Genomic DNA, 13,170 nt, shown 5'->3' with positions numbered 1-13,170 from the left:
AAAAAAGATATCAAAATCGGATAACTTTACGAGGCGTTATTGTTTTCCCTACTGTTTATCTCCTATTTATTTTTTAAAACACCCAAGGATAATTCTTGATTGGTGTTGGTGGTGTATTAGATATTATATTTAACATGATAAATTATACATCGATATAAAAGAATATATATAATATGTGATTCATCAAACCGTTTAATATAATTTATTTATTTTTTTATTTATTCTAGATTTAACGGACACAGGCCCAATTACATGTAATAATAATAACAATCGTTAGTTTGAACAGTTAAAATACAACAGTGAAATAATATGCAATGATTAATACTTATAGCTAACAATGGATTTACTATAATTCTTAAATGTGTTAAAGTTTGGTGAAAAGAACAGATTCAATTTTAATTCATTAATAGTTTTCATAATTCACTGTTATGGGGGGGGGGAGGGGGGTAACTTACATAGTTAGTTATTTCATTGCTAAGATAAAAAGTGTTTAAAGGTAGACCGGGTTATTCGAGCAGGAATATGTAAGGAGAAATGACTTAAGAAAACATGACAATCAATATTATCGTTGAAAGCTTGTAGAGACATATAAATCTAATAGTAAACGACGTTCCTCAAGTGTTTCAAGGGAAAGGTACGTTAGAATTGGGGTGTACAAAGAATACGGATTTATAGGTATGAAACATATAAAAAATAGGAAACGTAAACGTTTTTGTTGGATATTCTAAATTTTATAAATATTAACAGATGTGTATGGAGACAAAAAATATTAAGCCATATTCACAGATGGAACGTAACAAACAACAATATATATGGACTTTAAAGCTAAAGTGTCATCGAATTCTGGACAATTTCGACAAATAAAGCCAAAGATTTTATTTTATCTGAAAACAATGTCGTTGATATGACATTCGAATTTCAGTTTAGGATCGAAAAGTCCAAGGTCTTTAATAGGTCTCATAGTACGATGTAACGTTACACCATTTAGGTTAAGTTCAGCTATGTTGAGGAGGGTTCGTCATACAGTTATTGTATATAATATTTGCGAGTTATACCTATTATTATTATTTTGTAATTATTACAATAACCTATTCCTCGAGAATACAATTTTTTTTATATAATGATCTAGGTACACCAGTATCTATTATATCACCAACCACCCGCGTAAAAACGAAAAACCTATAGAAGGTACCTGTGTCGTATATAGGTATATAATAATGATCTTCAATCACCTGTGATTCCCTCTCACCCCCAGGCACTGAATGAATAATCAAATAGATTCTATGAGTTTGCCTACTAAAATAATATAGAATACAAAATAACACGTCAGTAAACATAGTATACTTACGGCACATCTGTAGATTCGTGTTTTGGTTTTATTTTGCATTGACTCTGCTGTATGTTCCAGTAGCGATATATATTGCCAGCCCATTTCAAATTCGTCTTGATCGGTCGGTAATGTTTCGACGAGTTTTGACAAACACTCAAACATGAAGTGGTCCATATCTGATAGAGGTATAAAGCACAACAAAACAAAATACACATGAGTATGATAAATGTTTTTGATCCGGAATATTAATTGTTGACACGAGTAATCTTTAGTTCTATTTTAATGTTTGTGTGAACTTATATACTCGCGATTTTGTACAATAGTTATGAATATTATTATACACAAATGTTAACTACACTCTCCAATGTATATTATGTATCTAATATTAATGTTGAAGGTATTCATTTAGAAATATGTGCGTAAAGCGCTAGTCAATTTCATAATTTATCATACAAACAAACCTACAGTAACTATTATAGAATAACGACAATTAATAATATAGTTGGTTTTATTTTGATTTTTAAATTGAGCAGGATAATCCAAAGTTTTAAAAAGCTGCAGTATAGCCCTGGAGCTAAATCCCCCCCCCCCCCCCCCCCCATCCAATGAGGTCGTGAATACAAACGGTAATATATGAAGTATAATTGTATTCCGTGTATGATGCATAATATATGGGTGTTAAATATTAATATAATAGTACCTATCTACTTACAACCACAACATACCTGATCATAGATACAACATGCAGTGACATTAAAAGGTAATGTATGTTTATAGTGTTGTTCAGTAGGTATATACAAGTAATACATAATATACTTACATATTATAATGTACGATATATACTCATAGTTTTAGCGGAAGAGAGCTTTACTTAAGTACCTACAGGTGCAGCGCACCTAAACCTTTACCCTATTGTGCTGTAACAATAATGATTCGTTGTACGTACTCTGCATGTTGTCGCAATTTCCGTGTACAGATCTTTTCTCGGGGCGCTCCAACCACAAATTGAACAATGTAGCATAGGCTTGTAGACTTTCCATATAGGCACATCCGAACATCAGCGACGTAGTTTGTAAAGTCTGTACCTCAAATTTTGAGTTTCCTAGTGGAGGACATACACGCCAGTAGGCTCTATCCAGAATGGCCTGTGTTCGAACTGAAACTGAAAACAAAATCGATATAGGTAGGAAAAATTTTAAACTGGTATTAAATTCAAAACCGAAACCGAAAACAAATCCAAACCGGTACACGAAACCGAAACCGTCATTTTTTAAATAGGTTAATTACGAGTAGCAGTATATGATTATCATTTTTGAATACTCAACCCCGAACTAAGACATCTTTTGAATTAAAATTTCCATATAAATTATATAGATAAATAATACATAAAACAATAGTTAAACATTTTAAACATACTATAGGTACCTGTTGGTTTTATTTTTTCTGCTGCCACGGAGGATATGATGACAAACAATATTAATATAATATTTGTTATATTATAATCCATCGTGTATTCGGTCTACTGAGAAAATTAGCTTAAGTGAACAGTGAGTAAAAATACGGATTTAAGCTGATGGAATAAAATCAAAACAATTGTGACCCAGTCGTAGCAGATGGATGAGAAAAACTGGCACGGTTAAGACATGAATGACGATCTGCAGAGCTCTACGTTCCGTTTTATATGAGCCTCGGCGGTGGTAGTGGTAGCCGTGGTGTTGGTCCTGCCGCCAGTTGAGCGTCGAAGGCATTGTCGTAAAATACGTCATGTACCGTGTCTCCGCAACTGTGCCAGTCTAGTCAGTTTCGGTTGGAAAATTAATAATTTTTTTATAATAATTAATTTTAAATTATGTATTATGAATATCACTTTAACTATAAATAATCATAATAATATCAATAATATTGTCCCAATAGTACGCAAATTGCAACCCTTATGGATGTGTGGTTTCCATAGGAAACGGGTTGTTATCGACGAAAATCAAAACAGTAGCAATATTATAAATACCTAGCTTTATCAGTTATTGGCTTGAAGATACTCAAACATATTTTATATTCTTAATTTAATTATAAGAAAATTAATCAGCACCATTGATTATAAAAACTACTAGGTATTTATAATCGATAATACCAGTAGTACCACGTAGGTAAGTACCTAGTTGGAAAAAAAATTTTATCGTCGACGACACAGATTTAGTATAATATAATATAATATTAGATTATATATTTGTAGTCGACGACGATATTATTGTATTATAGGCCCTATACGATAGTATAATAAATTATAAATTTATAGTATAATAATATAACAATAGTATACAAATTAATAAAAACATAAAAACAGTTCACGCTGAAGCAATAACATATTACAAAAGATTCCAAAACAGACTTCCATATCATCCTAATCCCCTTATATCCAATTTAGCTTCTCGCACAATTCCAGGCAACCCCACACGACGACTGAAAAGAAATTGGTGTCGTGGTTTACTAAATGAATAATCCAAATAATTGTAAAAAAAAAAGATATATAAATAAACAATAGGTAGTGCTTTCACTGGTTGGCTTCTTCCCTCACGTTTTCATGTACAAAATATTATGTCACATATTCTTATTGTTCAAATTTTGTAGTAGACAGTATTATAATACATCAAACTCAATAATTTATTTTTATAAGATATTGGTGTTTATTATACCTGGTACATTTGTTTAGTATTTATACGTGGGTATACTGTATTGTAAACTTTAAAGTGTACCATACCTATTGATTTTTATTATACTATATTTTTTTGTAATTATTTTTTTTTTTTTGACAATTTTAAACAATAGTAATACATTCTAAAGATATACTAAAATGTTATTATAGTGGGTTATACTGTTATTTTTTATTTAAAACAAAATCATGAATTATCGTAATAACTAGTTTTTCTTATTATTCAAGTTTAGTCTTATTATTATAAGTTATCTAACCGACCTTATAATTATAGTACCTATCCTACGAAAACCCTTACCAATATGCCTACATATTTAGTGTATACTAAAGATTAATGTGTAATGTTTATACCATATACTTAAAAAAATAATCATAAATCAATTAACAAACATGAAAGAATTAAAAAATAAAATTACATTTTCAAATACAACCAATATTTTGGTTATTATAACCAATTTAACCGAAAAAATAGGTAACAGTAAGTTACTAAGGACCTTCAGTTAAAAAAAAAAATCGGTTTTCAAGCGAATAGCCCCACCTAGAGATCCTATTCTTACATAGACTTCTCTAACCTCACCAACCCATCATCATAGATTCATAGGCCATAGCTAGCAAGATGAAGCGGTTAGATGTGAATCCTATTTCAGGTACCTCTAGAGAAACGGTTACCGATTACCATTATACCAAAATATAATAATATTTTATAAACTCATTTTTTGGTTAGGCCACGACAAAATAAATAGGTATTAGGTATGCTATCAAGTATCAACCTTCAATTTTAGTATATCTTAAATCGTGGTATCAACGTAACTGATATTGGTTGAGAACGAGCACCCCTTCCCGCACATCGTAAAGAACTGACGTAAACGGTAAGCTGTTCTCACTTCTCAACAGCAGAAATAATAATAATAATAAATATAATAATAATATCGGAGAACGGATGACGTCATTTTTGTGGTGGAAGAACACACAGTTGCTTATCACTAAGTTGATAGCATACCTATTTATTTTGTCATGATAAAAACAGAATAACAAAAATATAATTCATAATTGATAATATCATAAATTCCTCGGTAGTTCGGTATGTCCAATAATTAGTCGAAAGGTTAATAAATGATTAGGGTTCAAAGTAAAATAGTTAGGTAACATTTATTAATTGCTATTTGTTACCTAAAGTCGAACGGTATTGAATTTATCAGTTATAGCTCCTGGTCTTTACGGTATTTGCAGAGGTACTGACTATAACGCCTCCTCGACCACCAACATTTTGAGGAGCTATATCACGCAAACGAATCAACGAAACATAAAAACTTTAACGCACAAATTCATAAAAAAAATAGTTTTACTCATGACCTTTTTATTACATGTTACCATTTGAAAATCAAAAGTTGATAGTCGTTTCACCAACAAATATTAGGGTGAAAAAAATTAAAATATTAAACAGTTTTAGAAAAACATTAAACTAAAAGTTTAAAAAAAAAAAATTCAAAAAATGTTAATACTTTTCGAAATAATTAGTGTACCCACTTAAATGGATCACCCTGTGATAAGTGAAAATGTACCGTAGAAGTGGCTTACTTGGGCATCTGCTTAACTTGGGGTACAAATGTCTTTTGGCTTATTGTCGCTATTACCTGATTTGTTATCACTATAAGATCATTTTTGATACGAATAATTAATCAACACAATATTTGCAAAGTCTAGAACACATCAAAGTCGTTGGAAGTTTAGGGGAAGTTAACTATATATTCATATTTAAAAAGTAGAACTTTAATCTATAATCCATGCTCTTTTAACTTGAAATAAACAGTGTTGGGTAAGTTACTTTTAAAAAGTAATTAAGTTACTTTACTCGTTACTAAGAGATAAATCATAAATGTAATTAAGTTACTTTACTCGTTACTCAAATAAAATTGTAATGAAATTACTTTACTTTTCAAATAGAAAAGCAACTCATTACTTTCCCGTTAAAAAAATAATTTTTTTTTAAATTTCTAGGCAATAATCTTCTGCAGGCAAATTTAACAAGCAAATTCTTTATAAAACCTGTATAATTAATAGGATCATCTAAAATTTAGTCTTTCACACAAGCTATATTCATAGGAAACCTATTTAAAGGAATAATACATTTAATTAACTGTTCTCGTGATTTACAGTACAATTAGACTTTTCAAATATCAAAACCGTTGAAAATTGAATTGCGCCGAGTTAAAATTAAATTTATATACATATTAGATTGGTAAACATAATAATACCCGCATTATACATACATTTTTTTTCAATTCGCAATTGGTAGGTATAGCCGTATAGGTACCTACTTAATAATTCGAAACTGTAACGCGTTATTGTATAGAAATTACTTTTAAAAAGTAATTTCCATTACATTTTCGTTACTTGGAAATAATTCTAATGAAAGTACGTAACGCATTACAAGCAAACAGTAACGCGTTACTTTCGTTACGTTACTACTCAACACTGGAAATAAATGAATCTGAAAATTCTGAAATCGGCACTTGAACCATTCAGTGCTCGTCTAGTTTGGATATCGTGTTCATACTTCAACTAAGCTAATAAGTTTGATAGAGAATCTCGACCAAGTAGTGCTGCTTATTTGGCATGTGTAGAAGTCGTAGGTACTACACATTGAACAAAATCTACTTTAGTACCTAATGAGTTATTTAATTATAAAAATAGGTAGCTGATACTTAGGTGTTACTCAAAATATTAATTGTAGTTGTATTGTTATTTGAAATTTTCTTAATTAATATTAATTTGCATAGTTTTATATAATTTTATTTTATTAATTCCTGAAGTACTTACATAAATATGTTTAAAAAACATCTTATATAATGAACAATATAACAAGGTTTAAGTGACATAAATTCAAATATACCTATCTTAGCGGAGAGAGGATCAAGCAATTATTAAACAATATTCAAAAAAATGCACACATTGTAAAATAAATATTCATTTCTATGATCAAAATCTAAAAGATTAATGAGGATCTATCTCCTTTATTAATTAACTATAAAAATATATATATTTATACGTTTTACTTCTTTACTCCAACTTGGGCATCGCTGTTATTCAATGTAATTTTTAATGTTATTTACATATTATAATACCTATTCCTACTTATTTAATTGGTAAACAATAAAGTTACCTAAATATTATAATACTTATTTATACTCACCTGGTACAAATATATTTGTTTAATTCAAAAAATTGTCTATAGTATTTTTTAAAAATTTAACATAGTGCCCCAAGTTAGTTAAAGTAATATATTAAGAAGTTGTTCATAAGAAAAACATTGCTCCATGTTGTTGAAATTCAGTACAACATGGGGCAAGCAGTAAAATAAAAAAAAAACATTAGATGGAATAATTTGTATGGTTCAAATGCAGCAGAAATCAATAAATCAAACCTTAACTAAAAAAAAAATGTTACATTGAAAATATGTCTAGATTAATGTAATAATTTTAAAGTTGTTTACAATAGCATTTAAAAACAGCCCCAAGTTCGGCCTTTGACGGTTCTCTATATATTATCAATTATTATAATTCTGCGTGCATTTCTGTAAATTACGTTTTACATGTTTAGTTCAATTTGGGCCACTTTTGTTCAACCATGGTCCAAATTATAACTAAGATAAATTTATGTCCATTCCATTTTCCAATTTTTTCCAAAATTAACCCAAATACAACTTTATCTAAATATTACGTCTATATTGTGATATTTTAGATTCTGAGCGGAGCGATGAATGTTTTACAATGATGTGCGTTTTTTTTCTGTGTCACCACTGTTTGGGGCAGAAAAACTGCTTAGATTTTCTTCGACAATATTTTGTTCGACGAGAAAGTCAATCTAGTTACATCTAGTTGTATTCGGGAGGTCAAAGTTTAAAATTCCGAATATTTTTCAAAAGTGCCGGGAAAAACAACATAAAAATTAAGGAAAAACGGAAATTTTTACGCAAAATCGGTTTTAGACAAAATCGATTGTGTGTTTTGGTGTAGATAACTCTAAAACAAATTACCGTATATATACATGCAATATTCACTGGTGTTAAATTTAAATTCAATTATATAATATTATTGTACAAGAAAACGAATTCTGTGCGAAGACGGTAATCGCGATGAAGGTAAATTTTGACGGAAAATGGCGACGCCCGTCGATCCATAAATTCCTCAAGACTACATAATTACTGCATATAGTCATTACCTGTCACCTAAAACGAACAATAGGTACTTCTCGATATTATATTCTTATAATATTCGTCCATATAGAATCCCAGTACCTATATTACTTGCCAACAGTATTATAGGAAATGAATAAATAAATAGATACTTATTAATACATTATATATAGCCATGGAAATTGAGTACGTCCTGCGAGTATTTTTGTGTATAAATTCTGATCACTCACTTGTTATAGTCAGTGGCGTACATACGGGGGGGGGGGGGGGTCGGGAGTCAATCCTCCCAGGACCAAAAAAAAAATTGTGATATTATTGATGGATTTCTTATTATTAATCATCCGTGTATACACAAACATAAGTTATAATAATTTGACTATGAGTATAACACTATACCTTTACCAACAACCGAAAAAAGATTTCGTAACAAAATTGGGGGTGCCGGTATATCAATCAAAATAGACATTTGATCGTACACAGTCAGTTAGTTGCGTGTGGATATTAATACATCTTAATACGACCAAAAACGTACCCTTCCCTCTTCGGCCGATTCACTTTTCGACCAAAAAAAGTTTAATATAATACACAATGATTTTGTTAAGTTGGTTTCAAATAACTACTTTAAAAGTAGTGAACCAGCAACCTAACCTAAACAGTGCTAACAAAAGTGAGTAAAAAAAAAATGAATTATGACAGGAATTGTAATTATTATCATAGTTTTCTATATTTTATTGACAACAAAAATTATTTTTATAAATATTATAACGTATTCATTTATACATTTTAGTATTTTATACAACTTATATATTTTTTTATATTTCTTTATAAGTATAACATAAAGACTTATATGTAATTATTATCATTATTTATTTGTAACCTACAACTATATTTAAAAATAACTAACAAAAATAATTTTTTCTACATAAAGGCAGGGACTGGAACCTGTTGGGTGTTTCGGTTCCGGTTCCGGTTCTGGTTATTAAATTAATTTGTTTAAGGGTTCCGATTTTGTTTCGGTTTTCTAAAAAAATATAAGGGTTCTAGAACCGGTTAATTTCGGTTATTTTCGGTTAATTTTGATTTCTGATTATTAAAGATTTATTAAAAAAATAGTCTGAAAAAATTTATTTATTCATGTTTAAATTGTAATTATTTCATGAAAATAGAAGTTATTATGAAAAGTTAGAAAAACATTAAAACATTAAAACACAATACCAATATCTCCATTGCTGACTGCCGCCGTGCTAGGTCGGCGTACGTCGACAATGTCATATAAAATGGATTTTCTTATCTACTATTTTAGATTCTGAGCGGAGCGAGGAAGCTATTGTTTTTATAATGGTGTTTATTTTTCATTTTTTTTATATCCTGTATACAAAATTTCTTCCAGAAGGAGTGCTTCGATTTCAACATATAGTACCTTATCTTTTAGCAAATTGGATCAAGATGGTACTTTAGAGAGGTTATTTTCTGATTTTCTCAATAGTTATTTAATGTCACGGGAAAAACCACCGAAAAATTACGAAAAACCGCTAAAAATGGGAGTTTAATTTCTAACGCTTTGTTTATCACCATAGAAACGAATAAAAAATTATCATATTTTAATATTAATTCAACTTACATGATAAAATAAATAATAACAAAATATAAAATATCCAGACTGACAAACTGTCTCCGCTCAGAATCGTTTTTCTTATACGATGATATTATATCATTGAATTCAAATCTAATACAACCATTATACAATGACCCAATTGTAATCTACTGTACAGCAGAGCGACATCCACTTACCTGCTATTTTTATTTCAAAACAAAATAACGTCTTTAAATTACAGACAATATTGCAGTAGAACAAGTAGAATTGTTAAGTAATTCGTACTAAACATTCATAGATGTGTGTACTGTGTGGTGAAATTAAAATTATAGATAAACCGTATATTATTATATAAGACTATTCAAGTATAAAACCTCAAATTATTCTTAAATTAGTCCTAATAAAGTATTATAATTTATAAAAAAACTGTGTTTGTATATTATTTTAATTTTTGGTTACAAAATTAACTACTTATAAGATACTTACCTTGAATTAGATTTCCAAGTTGTTTGACCGAGCAAAAAATTATTTATGAACAAAAACTTAAAAAAACAAATTTCATATGCTTATAAATTGCTATAGAAAATTAAAAATAATTTGAAAATTGTATCATGTATAGAAAATGATAAAATAAACTTTTGGTGAACATTATAAAATATGTTTACGCTTGTTTGTTTCTTCTGAAACGTATACACTTTTGAAATGAGTTCATTGCTATTTTCTTAAGCGCGCTGATTATAATGTTGTTTTAAATATAATTAAATCAAAACAATAACAGTTACTGCCCATGGTGGTGGTATTAAATAAGTAGTTTAAGGTTAGAAAAATTAACAAGTCGAGCTGACATAAAGTTATCCTCATCGTTCATTGTACTTATATAATAATATATTTTTAAAGTGCCCACTGCGTAGAAAAGTGTTTCAGTTCCGGTTAGACATATAATTAAAAAAAAACATTTTTCAATAATCCAATAACTGGCTTCAAACGTTATCGCTATTAATTACTTGTCTAGACGTAAATATTAATTAACATTCGTATTTATACGACTATGGCAATATAATAATATCCAATAGGTGACACACCCACCTGTGGAATGCGACGGTATTTAAGATATGAAATGTATAATAGGATCCTCCTAATGCGAATAAATTTCATTTTATGGAAGAACACAAAATATGCGTTTTTACCAAAAGTAGAAATTTACTAGGCATTTTGTTAAAATATTATTTATAAGTTATAACCACGGTCTTAGATTATAACAATCGATAGATTATATTAATATACCTACTTACACACACTTTCATTTCCCATGTTTACGACAATGGTACGAATGACAATCAAATTTTGAAAAACATTTATTATAACTCGTAGATTAATCCTACCAGAGAAGATACCGTATTTTCTGACTTTGACATTTCAATACATATAGCTATTCAAAAAGTTGTGATACAATCTAAATTTAAAGGATGTCGCTGTTATTTGGCCCAATCCTGGTAAGACTTAATATTATAAACTAGTAAAAATATCATAGTAAATAAAATTCTACTTTAATAATTAATTAATACGTAATAACTATTAAATTATTGTACCACACAAAACCACACATTTATATGTAAATTAAATTTCAAAAAAGTAGGCAAGTGGGTGTCGCTCTGCTATAAAGTAGGTTACAAGTGCGTCACTATAATGGATGGTTAGCCTATGATATTACTAAGTATATTTGATGATATTATTGTGAATAAATTAATTTATATATAACCTATTTACGTGGAACCTTGTTTTAAATTTTCAATACTTAGCTATAAAAGTTGAACATTTTATATATTTTTAACTACAAAATAATCATTAAATTTTTAATTTGATAAATGTTGTCAAAATTCAAAATTCAAACTTTAAATGATAATAAAAAAAAATTGTGCCTATGTAGTTTTAATATTTTTCAACTGCTGTTGTAACAATATATTAGGATCCTTCTATTACATTTTCAAGCTTTTGAACCCGTCAAATAACATTTTATTGATATTTATAGAATACAATTTTAAAAAAAAAATAAAAAGGTCCCTAAACAGCAAATACCATAATAAGTCAAAATATTTTTAAAAAGGCATGGTGTATAGAAAATGCTAATATAAACATTCAGTAAAAAATGCATGCAGAAAACGGTCATTTGTTTAAAATGAGTTGGTACCTTGTTTTAAATTTTCTATCCTTAGTTATCGAAGTTAACATTTTATAAATTTTTAACTACAGAATAAGTATTAAATTTTAAATTTGATGAATGTTGTCAAAATTCAAAATTTAAATGCTTAAAAAAAAAAATGTTCAAGCTTTTTTACTCAATAAATAATTTTTTTTTGATATTTATAGAATAAAAAGCGAGTAACTGGATGTCGCTTTGCTGTACAGTAGGTTACACATGAATCAATGTCTGATGGATATGAATTGTATTAAACTTGAATTCAATGATATAATATCATTGTATAAGAAAAACGATTCTGAGAGAATATTTAAGTATATATTTTTAGTCTGGATATTTAATATTGTTATTATTTATTATATAGCCTTTAAATTGAATTGATATTATAATATTATAATTTTTTTATCGTTTCTATGGTGATAAAATAAAGCATTAGATATTAAAATCCGGTGGTTAAAATTTGTCGTTGGTTTTTCCCGTGGCATCAAATAATTATTGAGAAAATCAAAAAATGACTTCTCTAAATATTGAACCAATTTGTTAAAAGATAAGGTACTATTATATTGAAATCGAAGCCTTTCTACAGGTAGAAATGTTGTATTCAGGATAAATAATATAAACACCATTGTAAAACAATTAGCTCAGAATCTAAAAACTAAAAATTAATATGAAACTGTCTATAAACAGCTCAAAATAATCCAAAATATTTTGAAAATGTTATGTTGTATAGAAAATACACGTCGCTAAATTTCACGGCGCTTTTGAAAACTACGGTGAATTTTGACCTCCTCAAAGCACCAACAATATTCACTTTCCCATCGAACAAGATACTGAAGTGGAAAATCAAGCATTATTTAGACTGCAAAAAGACCAACAAATGGATAATCAATGTTTAGTCATTTTTTTTTAAAAAAGGGTAAAATTTTAGTTTTAAAAACTAATTTTTTTTTTCAACATTAATAAATAATAAATAAATAAATAATAAATAATAAATAATATGATATTTCGTAAGATATTTTTCTGGAAGTACTGGGGGTGAATGGGAATAGTCAGTGAGTCTATTGCTTACATCGTGGTCTAATAAGCCAGAGCATCTTGAATTATGTTGTCCAAACAAAAAGGCGAAGAATGATAAAAAAAAAACGTA

This window comes from Acyrthosiphon pisum, chromosome X (genome assembly GCF_005508785.2).
Source record: "Acyrthosiphon pisum isolate AL4f chromosome X, pea_aphid_22Mar2018_4r6ur, whole genome shotgun sequence".
Lineage (NCBI taxonomy): Eukaryota > Metazoa > Arthropoda > Insecta > Hemiptera > Aphididae > Acyrthosiphon > Acyrthosiphon pisum.
Note: the sequence above shows the minus strand (reverse complement) of the source record.